Genomic DNA, 15,372 nt, shown 5'->3' with positions numbered 1-15,372 from the left:
ACATATTAAACAGAAAGGCCGGGTGTGGTGACTCACGCCTGTAATCCCACCACTTTGGGAAGCCGAGGAGGGCAGATCACCTGAGATCAGGAGTTCCTGGCCAACATGACGAAAACCCATCTCTACTAAAAACACAAAATTAGCCCGGCATGGTGGAGCACGCCTATAAGCCCAGCTACTTGGGAGGCTGAGGCAGGAGAATGACTTGAATCTGGGAGGGGGAGGTGACAGTGAGCCAAGATTGCGCCACTGCACTCCAGCCTGGGCAACAGAGTGAGACGACTCAGTTTAAAAAAAAAAAAAAGAAATACAAAGAAATACACCTTCTGGGTTCCAGTGACTCTTCCCAATCTACTCCTAAAAACTATACAGAGCAAAAAGGACAGCAAATAAAAATTCCTACAGCAGATACCGAATACAGCAGAAAAAAAAAAAAAAAAGCTACAATCCCCAATATACATACAAGTTGAAAAAAATACCCTGGAAACCAGCCTGAATCCCCACAAGTGTGTAGACATCACTGGAGCTGCTTGAAAGAGCAGGGAATATGGAGGGTTTTAAACATTAATGGAACCTGATAACATCAACAAGTTTCACTCCCAGAAAAAAGGTGCCCAACCCTTAGTGGGAACAGCCGAGAACTGGTCTGAAACCTGGCATATCAGCACTGGCAACAGGAGTCATAAGGCTTGGAGAATTCATAGGAACAATAGTGGCAGTCTTGCGAAAGTGTGTCGCTGGGGATAAAGAGGCACTTTGAAAAATAAAATAAATGTTCCTGCTAATAAGTATCCCACTGAAAAAAACACTGGGAAAATCAGAGGAAGTTGGGCTACAAGAAAGGCACACTATGATAACAGGAGAGGGAGCTCTTGAGTTAAAAAAAAAAAAAACAAAAACAAAAAACCAGGAAATACCCTCAAAACACATTCTCTTCAAAAGATCTATCTGTTAAAAGCTGTTCCAGGCCAGGTGCGGTAGCTCAAGCCTGTAATCCCAGCACTCTGGGAGGCAGAGGTTGGGAGGATCACCTGAGGAAGGGAGTTCGAAACCAGCCTGACCAACATGGAGAAACCCCATCTCTACTAAAAATACAAAATTAGCTGGGCATGATGGCACATGCCTGTAATCCCAACTACTCCGGAGGCTGAGGCAGGAGAATCCCTTGAACCCAGGAGGCGGAGGTTGCAGTGAGTCAAGATCACACCACTGCACTCCAGCCTGGGCAACAAGAGTGAAACTCTGTCTCAAAAAAAAAAAAAAAAAAAAAAAAAAACAGCTGGTCCAGAAAAATCCAACATATTCAAATATGAGACCAGGCATGGTGGCATACACCTGTAATCCTAGCACTTTGGGAGGCACAGGCAGGAGGATCACTTTGGGAGGCCCAGGTGGGAGGATCACTTGAGGCCAGGAGTTTCAGACCAGCCTGGCCAACATAGTGAAACCCTGTCTCCACTAAAAATACAAAATTAGCCGAGAGTGGTGGTGGGTGCCTGTAATCCCAGCTACTTGGGAGGCTGAGGCAGGAGAATTGCCTGAACCCAAGAGATGGAGGTTGCAGTGAGCCAAGATCGCCACCACTGCACTCCAGCCTGGGCGACAGAACAAGACTGTCTCACAAATAAATAAATAATAAATAAACTCAAACATGAATAATAATCACAACCAAAATTCAGTATCCTGGCCAGGTGTGGTGGCTCATGCCTCTAATCCCAGCGCTTTGGGAGGCTGAGGCCAGTGGATCACCTGAGGTCAGGAGTTCGAGACCAGCCTGGCCAACATGTTGAAACTCCATCTCTACAAAAAAATACAAAGAAATCACCCTGGTGTGGCAGTGCACACCTGTAATCCCAGCTATTCAGGAGGCTGAGGCAGGAGAATCACTTGAACCTGGGAGGCGGAGGTTGCAGTGAGCCGAGATTGTGCCACTGCACTCCAACCTGAGTGACAGAGCAAGACTCTGTCTTAAAAAAACAAACAAGCAAGACAAACAAAAACATTCAGTATCCATACAAAGTTACTATGAGAACAAAACCCCACAGAAACAAGAATCACAAGTTATGACAGATGAAACTACACCATAAAAAAATACTATCCCAAAGCAGAAACCAAAACTAAACTACAGGATACATAAGTGTAGTGGATGCTACGGTATGTTCCCTAAATACCCACTTCAGGACTGGAGCACTCATACTTCAAGTTGCCGGTAATGGTGGCTAAATCCTTGTCTGTGACTCCAAGAGAATCCCTTCACCCAAGGCAACACCCTCTCACCAAGATCCACCTGCATGTAGTGACAGGTCCATGCCAAGATATAGAAGCCCTTGCCTCAGGGTGAGACAACTCTGAAGGGCGATTCTGACTTGAAAGCTCCCCATGGATTGGCTGAGACCTTTGTTGCAACTGCATCATGGTCAGTGTGTGCTGGAACTGGCTCCTACTGGCCTGTGAGAGCCAATTGTTACAGTTTTAGGAATTCTGCAAGCAGGTTGTTAAACACAGCCACTATTAAAACTTCAATTACATATATTTAAAACTAAATAATATTAAAAACCAAGGTGATAAACACTCAATATGCATTACTTTCTGATTATTTTACTACATGTACTATTATCTATTCTTTAGAGATTATCTATAACATATCTGAATGGGTGCTACTATGCATTTTAATTTTATTAATTTATTTATTCTTGCTTCGTTGCCCAGGATGGAGTGCAGTGACACAATCATGGCTCACTGCAATCCCCTCCGCCCAGGCTCAAGCGATCCTCCCACCTCAGGCTCCCAGGTAGCTGGGACTACAGGCAGGCACTACCTTGCCTGGCTAATTATTTTATTTTATTTTTTAAATTTTATTTATTTATTTTTTGAGATGGAGTCTCACTCTGATGCCCAGGCTGGAATGCAGTGGCGCAATCTAGGCTCACTGCAACCTCTGCCTCCCAGGTTCAAGTGATTCTCCTGTCTCAGCCTCCCAAGTAGCTGGGATTGCAGATGTGCACCCTCATGCCCAGCTAATGTTTGTATTTTAGTAGAGACGGGGTTTCACCATGTTGGCCAGGCTGGTCTCAAACTCCTGACCTCAAGTGATCTGCCTGCCTCGGCCTCCCAAAATGCTGGGATTACAGGCACGAGCCAGGCCAAAATTTTTGATTTTTTGTAGAGAGAGAGGGTCTTGCCATGTTGCTCAGGCAGGTCTGAAACTCCTGAGCTCAACTGATCCACCTGCCTTGGCCTCCCAAAGTGCTGGGATTAGCTACTACGCATTTCTTTCCAGCTCCATGTTCAGTAACATCATGTTGCCAACTTTCAGTTAGCCATGATAGAAATATTTACACACTGACTGGGCGAGGTCGCTCACGCCTGTAATCTCAGCCCTTTGGGAGGCCGAGGTGTGTGGAGGTCCTGAGGTCAGGAGTTTGAGATCAGCCCGGTCAACATGGTAAAACCCTGTCTCTACTAAAAATACAAAAAAATTAGCTGGGCATGGTGGCAGGCGCCTGTATGGAGGCAGAGGCAGGAGAATCGCTTGAACCTGGGGGGCAGAGGTTGCAGTGAGCCAAGATCGTGCCACTTCACTCTAGCCTGGGCAAAAGAGTGAAATGCTGTCTCAAAAAAAAAAAAAAAAAAAAAAAAAACAGACAGACAGACATATTTACACACTGGAAATTGTCAGATGTTACAAATCGAAGCTTTCCTCTCCCAAGAGCCAGTTGTTAACTATTTACTAGCACATCACTGATTATGGTTCAGCTATTCTTCTTGTCCAATCCTCCTTCTTTCACTTTGTCACAACTGTCGATTCCAAGGGTACTCACCAATATTCATGTGTACACGTCTCTGTCTTAGAGTCGGCGTCTCAGAGAATGTGACCTAAATCAACAAAAAGATAGTAAGGGCCAAATATATAATTTGAGATTCAGAGTTTGGGAATAAGAAAGGCCAAGAAAAATTAGAGAGATTAAAAAAATTTAAAACAAAATAAAATGATCAAACCAGATCCAACATACATATTTCTGGATGCCACGAAGAAGAAAACAAAAGTAATGGAATAAAATTAATATTTACAACTATAATTCAATTAACACTTTGGGTGGAGGTGTGAGAAGACATGAATCTACATATTGGAAGAGGAAACCATGTACCAAATTAAATAAATCCAAATCGGTTAACTTTAAGATATATCCTATAAAATTATTATTCTTTAGTCCTTTTTTTTTTTTTTTTAAGACAGGGTCTTGCTCTGTTGCCCAGGTTACAGTGCAGTGGCACAATCACGGCTCACTGCTGCCTCAACCTTCCAGGCTGAAGCGATTCTCCTACCTCAGCCTCCTAAGTAGCTGGAACCACAGGTGCATGCCACCGTGCCTGGCTAATTTTTTTTTTGAGATGGAATCTTGCTCTGTCACCCAGGCTGGAGTGCAGTGGTGCAATCTCGCCTCACTTCAACCTCTGCCTCCCGGTTCAAGCAATTCTCTGCCTCAGCCTCCTGAGTAGCTGGGACTACAGGCACCTGCCACCACACCTGACTAATTTTTGTATTTTTAGGAGAGATGGGGTTTCACCATTATTGGCCAGGCTGGTCTTGAACTCCTGACCTCAAGTGATCCACCCACCTCAGCCTCCCAAAGTGCTGGGATTACAGGCATGAGCCACTGCACCCAGCCTGGCTAATTTTTTTTTTTTTTTTTTTTTTTTTTTTTTTTTTTAAGTCAGGGTCTCTGTTGCTCAGGCTGGAGTGCAGTCGTTGATCAGAGCTCACTGCAACCTCAAACTCCTGGGCTCAAGCCATCCTCCTGCCTCAGCCTCCCAACTAACTGGGACTACAGGCACAGGCCACCACACCTGGCTAATATTTTTTATTTTTACTCTTGCTATGTTGCCGAGGTTAGTCTTGAACTCCTGGGCTAAAGCAATCCTCCCACTTCAGTCTCTCAATGATGGGATTACGGGCATGAGCCACAGCACTTGGCCTAATTTTTAAATTTTCTGTAGAAACAGGGTCTTCTTATGTTGCCCAGGTTGGTCTCAACCTGGGCTCAAGCAATCCTCCTGCTCCAGCTTCCCAAAGTGCTGTGATGATAGGCATGAGCCACCACACCTGGCCAACTATTATACTTTAATACAAAGAAAAAAAATTACCTGTGCTTCCTGGCAAAAAGATCAAGTTACTTTTAAGGATATCAAACCTGTTTGTCATCAGAGCTCTCAATAACATTCAAAGCCAGAAAAGAGTAAAGCAACATCTACAATTGAATCAAGGGAAAAAATGTGTTCCAGGGATTCTAAATGCCAATAAACTGTCCTACAAGTAGCAAGGCTATAGAAAAAAGTCTTCAGTATGCTAAACAGCAGGGACTATTATACTCATTAGTCCTTCATGCAAACAAACTACACCCAACTAAGAAAGGACTGAGAAAACTTCAGCAAAGAGACTGATGGCGAGTGTTGCATATATTTAGCTGAATATCCAAGACTAAAACACAAGTAGAGGTATGAATAGTGATGGAGGTCAGAACACTCCACCTCTTGGCATTTGAGAAAATAGTAGAAACAAGATCACTCTCACTTTTCTCTCACCCTTCTCCCCAGAAGCAGGTCACAAAACGCTCATGTGAGAGGTACCCTCCCTCCCTCCCTACGCCCAGAGGAAGGGAACATCCTTATTTCTGAGGACAGAGGGACATAGGAGAGAATCTGAACAAACTGACCTTGCTAAGTTCCTCTGAGTTTTTTCCCATGAGTTCATATCCCTTTCTCCTCCACTCATATTTCCCCTTGACTGTTCATATTTCATCATACTAAGCATAAAACATACAACTTGCCCTGTTTCTTTGGGTCTTCATTTCTGAAGCCTCCTGTGTCATGTAAAAACTTGTGAGATAAATTTCCTTGCCTTTCTCTTGTTAATCTGGCTTTTGTTATAGGGGTCTCAGCCATGTACCCAGTGACAGGTGAGAAAATAAATCTTTCTTCCCCTGCAATTGTATATAAATTTTATATGCTCTGACAATTTAGTAATTAAACAAATCAAAACAAAAAAAGAGAGAGAGAGAGAGAGAAAAGGGTATAGGCTCGATGCGGTGGCTCACACCTGTAATCCCAGCACTTTGGGAGGCTGAGGCGGGTGGATCACCTGAAGTCAGGAGGTCAAGACCAGCCTGATCAACAAGGTGGAACCCCGCCTCTACTAAAAATACAAAAATAATTAGCTGGGCATGGTGGCAGGCGCCTGTAATCCCAGCTACTCTGGAGGCTGAGGCGGAGAATTGCTTGAACCTGGGAGGCAGAGGTTGCAGTGAGCTGAGATAGCGCTGTTGCACTCCAGCCTGGGCAACAAGAGTGAAGCTCCATCTCAAACAAAAAAGAAAAAGAAAAAGAAAAAAAAGTAAGTCCATAAACCCCACCCATGTTCGAGGGGAGTGGCGTCTCACATTTTATAGGGAGAAGTATCAAAAAATTTGTGGGCTTTTTTTTTGGTATACAGGCACCTGCCAGCACGCCCAGCTAATTTTTGTATTTTTAGTAGAGATGGGGTTTTGCCATGTTGGCCAGGCTGGTCTCAAACTCTTGACCTCAGGTGATGTGCCCACCTCAGCCTCCCAAAGCACCGGGATTACAGGCATGAGCCACCGCGTCCGGCAACACTAGTTTGTTAAATCACTGAAATACTTTTATACCAGTGCCTGTTAACTTTTTGAGTCTTGTTTCCACAGTAGTCACTCAACAAATGTAGAAAGGGAAGGAAGGGAATATTAAAAAGTTGTAGCAAGACATACACAAAAACTACATTTGGTCAGCATGACTCATTAATGGGAATGCTCCAAAATTATCTGACTCATTTGGAAGGTAAAGTTCCAAATGAGGATAGTGTAGTTTTCAGATTTGGACCTCATCCTGCTTGGGCTCAAAAGGGCTTTGCCTTTATCAAAAGCCTCAGGCAGAAGACAGAACAAGAGGATAAGTATAAAGTCTTTCTTGCAAGTAAGTGGTGATTATCTCCAACTAGGATGAAAGCTACTTAGAGAAGACAATATCGGGGCCAGGCACGGTGGTTCACACCTGTAATCCCAGCAGTCTGGGAGGCCAAGGTGGTTTGATCATGAGGTCAGGAGATCAAGACCATCCTGGCTAACACGGTAAAACCCGGGAGTCTCCACTAAAAAATACAAAAAAATTAGCCGGGTGTGGTGGCGGGCACCTGTAGTCCCAGTTACTCAAGAGGCTGAGGTAGGAGAATGGCGTGAACCCAGGAGGCAGAGCCTGCAGTGAGCTGAGATTGCACCACTGCACTCCAGCCCGGGCGACAGAGCAAAACTCCATTTCAAAAAAAAAAAAAAAAAAAAGGAAGATGATATTTTTTCTTCTTTTATCTACTTTAGCTACTCAATAAATGAACTGCCTGGCCGGGCGTGGTGGCTCATGCCTGTAATCCCAACACTTTGGGAGGCCAAGGTGGGTGAATCACTTGAAGTCAAGAGTTCGAGACCAGCCTGGCCAACACAATGACACCATCTCTACTAAAGATACAAAAATCAGCTTGGTGTGGTGGTACATGCCTGTAATCCCAGCTACTCAGGAAGCTGAGGCAGGAGAATTGCTTGAATCTGGGAGACAGAGGTTGCAGTGAGCTGAGATCATACCACTCTGTCTAAAAAAAAAAAAAAAAAAAAAAGAACTGCCTAACAGAAAGATTTTTAAAATATGGTCAGCCTTTATTTCAATTTATAATTACAAGAGTGCTGAAACCAAAGCGTTGGCTTCCAATTCTGCTATGTAAATGAACTAATTAGAGTTCATAGTTTTAATTCTTTTTCCAGACAGGGTCTGACGGTCACCAGGCCAGACTGCAATGATGGCGTGACCTCAGCTCACTGCAACCTCCGTATTCTAGTCTCAAATGATCCTTCTGCCTCAGCTTCCTAAGTAGCTGGGACTACAGGTATGTGCCACCATGCCTGGATACTTTTTGCATTTTTTTGTAGAGTCGGGGTTTTGCTATGTGCCCACGCTGGTCTCAAACTCCTGGATTCAAGCAGTCCACCTGCCTCAAGCTCCCAAGGTGCTGGGATTACAGGTGTAAGCCACCACGCCCGGCCATGGTTCTAATTCTATTCACCTGCCATACAAAAACCCAGGTTTAGCAGCTCCTGACATTGTCCAATAATTATAAAAACAAAAGAAATCAAGCAACCCTAAAGCACAATACTGTATTTCCCTAATAAATCTAATAAAAAAAATCTCCCAATGAAAGGAGATAAACTGAACACATCTGGGACCCCTTTCAGGATAAAGAATCTGTGGATGACTCTTGTAGAACCAGTTCCCAGAGCTCAATTATCATGAACTTCCATCACATTTAAACGATTGGAATAAACAGTTTACTTTCCAGATGAGGTCAGTTCCCACAAGGATGCGGCCTGGATGAGACTGCTGATCTTTTCTCACTCCTTGGGAAGGCGTTGTACATATTCATTCCAAAGCAGCCTTTCTTTCTTTCTTTTTCTTTCTTTCTTTCTTTCTTTCTTTCTTTCTTTCTTTCTTTCTTTCTTTCTTTCTTTCTTTCTTTCTTTCTCTCTCTCTCTCTCTTTCTCTCTTTCTCTCTTTCTCTCTTTCTCTTTCTTTCTTTCTTTCTTTCTTTTCTTTCTTTCTTTCGTGAGATGGAGCTTCAGTCTTGTTGCCCAGGCTGGAATGCAAAGGCTCAATCTTGGCTCACTACAGCCTCTACCTACCAGGTTCAAGTGATTCTCCTGCCTCAACCTTTTGAGTAGCTGGGATTACAGGCACATGCTACCATGCCTGGCTACTTTTTGTATTTTTAGTAGAGACAGAGTTTCACCATGTTGGCCAGGCTGGTTTCAAACTCCTGACCTCGGGTGATCTGACCACCTCGGCCTCCCAAAGTGCTGGGATTACACGTGTGAGCCACCGGTGCCTGGCTGCCAACATTCTTTAATGTGGTTCAGTGTTCCACGTACTCTTCTTACCCGATAGACCTTGCTCTGTGGTGGTCTTTTAATGTTAGGATCTGGAAAATGTTGACGATGTTTTTGATAACTACAATAACTAAAACTTTTAGTTATTTTCACTCTACTTTTCCCAGTTTCTTTACCAAGATAGAATATTTTGAAGCATGGTAGTGCATCACTGGAGTCCCAGCTACTCGGGAGTCTGAAGGGGGAGGATTGTTTGAGCCCAGCATGTTGAGACTGCAGTGGGGCATGATTGTGCCATAGCACTCCAGCCTGGGTGACAGAGCACGGTCTCATTTAAAAAATAAATAGCTTCGGGCCCCTGTGGGCGGGCACCAGGGCTTCACCTCCAAGGTGGATCCTCAGGGCAGTGGCCGGATTACGGCCCAGGTGATCGAGCACCTGGAGCGTCTAGCGCTTGTGGACTTCGGCAGCCGCGAGGCAGTGGCGCGACTGGAGAAAGCTATCGCCTTCGCCGACCGGCTACGCGCCGTGGACACTGACGGGGTGGAGCCCATGGAGTCGGTCCTGGAGGACAGATGTCTATACCTGAGATCCGACAATGTGGTAGAAGGCAATTGTGCTGATGAATTACTACAAAACTCCCATCGAGTCGTGGAGGAGTATTTTGTGGCCCCCCCCAGGTAATATCTCTTTGCCAAAGCTGGATGAACAAGAGCCATTCCGACACAGCTGAGTAGCTCATTCTGGAAAGGGGGTACTCTGTGACCATGTGGAAGCACAATGACAGTATTTTCTTACTGTGAACACTAATGTTCCTGCTTTTTTCAGTCACCTGAAAAAATGGATGCTCAAGCATTTCTTAACAGATTCTTCTGAAGACACAATTGGGAAAGATCTGGCCCCAAAAATGAGTTCCTGATGCTAACTGAGGTGAAAGGAAAGCGAAAGTCAGCTTCCAGGGAATTCACTTAACAAGACTATTCAGTATGGAAGACATTATTTATCTGCCTTTAACTCCCCCCAAAGGACTGTTTCAACTGCATGAAAGTGTCTTCTATCTACGTAACTGGTAGATGGAGCATCTTGATCACTATATGACAACCCTGGCTGTCATGTTTAGTTGCCATCTGCAGTGATTTGAGCAGCCCTATTTTTACCAAACATACCTGAATTTGTTCCTGGGCTCCCACTCTCTTCCTAGAAAAGGGCTACCTTCCTACTAAGGTCTGAAGAGTGTTCAAAATAGACTAGAGCTTGGGAACGCCTAATCTAGAACTATCTGCCATCCCACAAAGTGATTATATGCCAAAGGGATACTAGTCATACGTAGTGTTTCTCTTTCTGAAAAGAGAACTTATCCTAAAATTAGCCCTGGGTCTGCAAAAAAGGAGCCCTCTCCACCCCCAAAATGATTATTAAATTGAGATAAGTCCAAGATAAAACTCAGGATACCAAGGATAAATGAAACTTATTTAGGGATAAAAGTGATAGAATCAGAGTTTTTCCTCTAACCAAACTGCCAAAGTTGGTTTTGGCTAAGAATTTCCCAACAATATTTACGTTGCTTGTCATTTTTTTAGTTTTCTGAGACAGGGCCTCACTCTGTCACCCAGACTGGAGTGCAGTGGTGTGATCACAGATAATTTGCAGCCTCCTGGGCTCAAGTGATCCTCCCACCTCAGCCTTCTAAGTAACTGGGACTATGTATGTGCATCACCACATCCAGTTAATTGCTTTTTTAAAGTAGAGATGGGGTCTTGCTATGTTGCCTATCTGCTCTTGAACTCCTGGCCTCAAGGGATCCTCCGGCATGCCTTGGCCTCCCAAAGTGCTGGGATCACAGGCATAAGCCACCGTGTGTTTATTTTTCCCATTCCCTTCCTTTATCTGCAATGCTTTTTTCTTCAAGGCAGCCTAATTTACAAGCTTGGCCTTGAATTAAAAGAGAACCCAGAACCCGCTCTTTGAGTTTACATTCTCTAACCAGTATCCGCAACTATCTATCACCATATAAATAAAGTTATCTACCCCTGCTCCTTACTAACTGGGTACAAGTTATTACAACTCAGTGATTTTTAAAATTAGCGTGCCTATTTTGTGAAATCTGTGTATTTAATCAAGGACAACCACACATGTCAATTACTAAACATTTAAAATATATTTCTAAACAGAATGGGCCGACTCAGTCACAGTAACTGTTGATCTCCGTAGTAGAGCAACCCACAAAGACAGAACTGATTTTTTTCCCATAATCAGGGGTGAAAAATATACAACTTGTTTCTGAACCAAAACCACAATTTCTGCAGTTTAAAATGTTTCACTGCTAATATGGCCCTGGTAGAAATTATGTAGGTTTTTTTTTTCTTCTTTAAAAAAAAAAAAAATTAAAAAAATTTCCTAAGACAAAAATAAATAAATAAATAAATATAAAATTGTATATTTAAGGGCCAATTTAAAACACATATGACAGAATAACAAGTCTGTTGTCTCCTACAGAGTATAGTCTTAGGTAAGTCATCTAACCTTTGTTTCAATTTTCCAATTTCTAAAATGGCAACAGTAATATTTAATCGGCATTATCAGGTTACATTAAGCAATTAATGATTTAATGTTGGCTGAGCTCATTTCAACAAAATCTACAGAACTCAGAGCATATGTTCTAGTACAGGGTTTGGCAACCTGTAGCTTGTGAGTCAGTCTGGCCCATGACCTATTTTGTGTGGCCCACAAGCTAAAATAGATTTTATACTTTTAAAGGATTGTAAACTGAAAAGAGAAGGTAGAAGAGTAGAAAAAGAAAAGAAGAGGCCAGGTACGGTGGCTCACATCTGTAATCTCAGCATTTTGGTGAGGCCGAGGTGGACGGATCATGAGGTCAGGAGATCGAGACTATCCTTGCTAACACCGTGAAACCCCGTCTCTACTAAAAAACACCAAAAAATTAGCCGGGCGTGGTGGCAGGCGCCTGTAGTCCCAGTTACTCGGGAGGCTGAGGCAGGAGAATGGCATGAACCCAGGAGGCAGAGCTTGCAGTGAGCCAAGATGGTGCCACTGCAGCCTGGGCAACAAAGCGAGACTCTGACTCAAAAAAAAAAAAAAAAAAAGGAAGAGTAGGGGGTGTACAGACACTGTATGTGACCATAAGAGTCTAAAATACTTAACAACTGGCCCATTACAGAAATAATTTGCTGACCCTTGTTCTCATGGATTCAGCTATCATGAAAACATTTTTAGAAATAATATTTTTCAATAAATATAAATCCAAAAGTATACATTCCAAAACTATATTATGGGTAGTTAAAGGAGAAAAAAAAAAGAATCAGGAAATTGCATTAGAAACCATTCATTTGGGCAGGGTGCAATGGCTCATGCCTGTAACCCCAGCACTTTGGGAGGCCAAGGCAGGTAGATCACCTGAGGTTGGGAGTTTAAGACCAGCCTGACCAACATGGAAAAACCCCGTCTCTACTAAAAACACAGAATTAGTGGGGCATGGTGGTGCATGCCTGTAATCCCAGCTACTTGAGAGGCTGAGGCAGTAGAATCACTTGAACTGTAGAGGCGGAGGTTGCAGTGAGCCGAGATCACGCCATTGCACTCCAGCCTGGGCAACAAGAGCGACACTCCATCTCAAAAAAATGTGTGTGTTGGCCAGGCGCGGTGGCTCAAGCCTGTAATCCCCGCACTTTGGGAGGCCGAGACGGGCGGATCACGAGGTCAGGAGATCGAGACCATCCTGGCTAACCCGGTGACCGTCTCTACTAAAAAATACAAAAAACTAGCCCGGCGAGGCGGCGGGCGCCTGTAGTCCCAGCTACTCGGGAGGCTGAGGCAGGAGAATGGCGTGAACCCGGGAGGCGGAGCTTGCAGTGAGCTGAGATCCGGCCACTGCACTCCAGCCCGGGCAGGACAGCGAGACTCCATCTCAAAAAAAAAAAAAAAAAGTGTGTCTGTATGTGTGTATATACATATATATAAAATAAAATAAAAATAAATATATATACTTTTTTTTAACTCCAAATCCTTCTATACACTGCTTTGTGGTGCTGTGTATATTAGGACTTTACTATATCAGGAATTTATTTTGATGTGAGATAGAGATGATATTTTCTATTTTTCCATACAAATAGCCAATTTTCTCAACACTCTTTTACTTATTTATTTATTTAGAAACAGAGTCTCACTGTGTCACCCAGGCTGGAGTGCAGTGGTACGATCTCAGCTGACTGCAACCTCCACCTCCCAGGTTCAAGCTATCCTCCCGCCTTAGCCACCCAGGTAACTAGGATTACAGGCACCTGCCTCCACTCCTGGCTAATTTTTTGTATTTTTAGTAGGGACTGGGTTTCAACATGTTGGCCAGGCTGGTCTTGAACTCCTGGCCTCAAGTGATCTCCTCACCTCAGCCTCCCAAAGTGCTAGGATTATAAGCGTGAGCCACTGCACCTAGAGTAATCTCGGTTCACTGCAACCTCCACCTCATAGGTTCTAGGAATTCTCCTGCCTCAGCCTCCTGAGTAGCTAGGATTATAGGCGCACACCACCACGCCTGGCTAACTTTGTACTTTTAGTAGAGATGGGGTTTTACCATGTTGGCCAGGCTGGTCTCTAACTCTTACCTCAAGTGATCTGCCCACCTCGATCTCCCAAAGTACTGGGATTACAGGCGTGAGCCACCATGCCCAGCCTTGTATGTTGATCTTAAACCCAGCCTTGTTTTTTTGTTTTGTTTTGTTTTTTAAGATGGAGTCTCGCTCTTGTCGCCTAGGCTGGAGTGCAATGGGGCAATTTCAGCTCACTGCAACCTCCACCTCCTGGGTTCAAGCAATTCTCCTGCCTCGGCCTCCCAAGTAGCTGGGATTACAGGTGCCTGCCACCACGGCCAGCTAATTTTTGTATTTTTAGTAGAGACAGGGTTTCACCATGTTGGTCAGGCTGGTCTCAAACTCCTGACCTCCGGTGATCCACCTGCCTTGGTCTCCCAAAGTCCTGGGATTACAGGCGTGAGCCACTGCGCCTGGCCTTGTATATTGATCTTAAACTCAGCCTCCTTGTTAAGTGCAATTACTATTTCTAATAATTTATGGTTATATAATTTGGAGCTTTCCACAAAAACAAGCATATTCTCTGTCAGTGTTTCTTCCTTTTTAGTTCTTATATCTCTTATTTCTTTGTATTGACTTACTGCCCTGTCTAGAATTTCCTATAAAATGCTGATAGAAGTGGTAATTATAGTGAACATCCCTATATTTTCCTAGTTGTAGATAGAATTTTCTAAAGTTTAATGTTATGAATGATGTTCAATTTAAGTTTTTTGTAGATTCCCCTTAACAAATTAGGAAATTTTCCTTTTTAGTTTGCTAAGAGCTTTTATCATGAATGGGTGCTAAATTCAAATGCTTGTTCTACATCTTTAAAGATGATGATACTCCCATGTGTTAATAGGTAAATTAACATTGATACTTTTTTGATTTTTGTTTTTTAATGTGAAACCACTCTTATATTCTGGATAAATCCACCTAGATTAGGCATGCATATTATCTATTTAATATACTGCTTGATTCAGTTTACTATTTATTTATTTTTGTTTTCAAGCACACTCACCATAACAATTTATTTAGAATTGATATATCTATGATGAGTGAAATTGGCCTTTCATTTTCTTTTTCTCCCTGTTTGGTTTTGGTTTCAAGTTATCACAATTTTATAGAAAGAGCTGGAGAATATTTCTACTTTTTCTGTTCCAGAAAAGTTTATATAAGATTTAAATAATCTGATCTTTGAAAACCTGAACGAACACCTAAATAAAGTCAGGTGCTTTAACTGCAAACAAAATTTCTTTTAATGTTGCTTTCAGTAACATATAGCAAAATATCCTTTTAAAAATGGCTTAATCAATGAAGACATTTAATTATTTCCCTAACAAGAAGTCTCTCCAGAAACAGTATTAACATTTGAGTATTCTTCTACTCCCAGTAGTGCAGCACCTGCATGACACTGTAACAGAAAGTGTAAAAAAGTTTATACTACACATCTGAGCAGGCTCAAATTTGTGCCCATAAAGAAAGAGCTTTTGGAAATCAATCAATCAACGAAATATTATCTATTTATTTACTTCTATTTTTTGAGACAGGGTCTTGTTCTGTCGCCCAGGCTGGAGTGCAGTGGCATAATCACGCCTCACTGCAGCCTGGACCTGCCCGGCTCAATCTATCCTCCTACCTCAGCCTTCTGAGTAGCTAGGACTACAGGTGTGCATCACCACACCCAGCTAATTTTTGTATTTTTTATAGAAATGGGGTTTCGCCATGTTGTCAAGGCTGGTCTCGAACACCTGGATTCAAGCGATCCACCTGCTTCAGCCTCCCAAAGTGCTAGGATTATAGGCATGAGCCACCAGGCTTGGCCAATAAAATATTGTTAGGTGTTACAG

The 15,372-nt window shown here is 43.1% G+C and overlaps 1 pseudogene across 1 annotated transcript; it reads left to right on the top strand.

Annotated features, from left to right (window-relative positions):
* The first annotated feature begins 567 nt into the window (after positions 1 to 567).
* On the top strand, positions 568 to 10,548 carry LOC111541765 (annotated as a pseudogene). The gene is made up of 2 exons (XR_002731363.3): positions 568 to 729; positions 9,288 to 10,548. The product of XR_002731363.3 is annotated as a glutamyl-tRNA(Gln) amidotransferase subunit C, mitochondrial pseudogene (transcript).
* The last annotated feature ends 4,824 nt before the right edge of the window (positions 10,549 to 15,372 follow it).

Source organism: Piliocolobus tephrosceles, chromosome 10, assembly GCF_002776525.5.
Source record: "Piliocolobus tephrosceles isolate RC106 chromosome 10, ASM277652v3, whole genome shotgun sequence".
Lineage (NCBI taxonomy): Eukaryota > Metazoa > Chordata > Mammalia > Primates > Cercopithecidae > Piliocolobus > Piliocolobus tephrosceles.
This window is presented reverse-complemented; position numbering and strand designations above follow the sequence as displayed.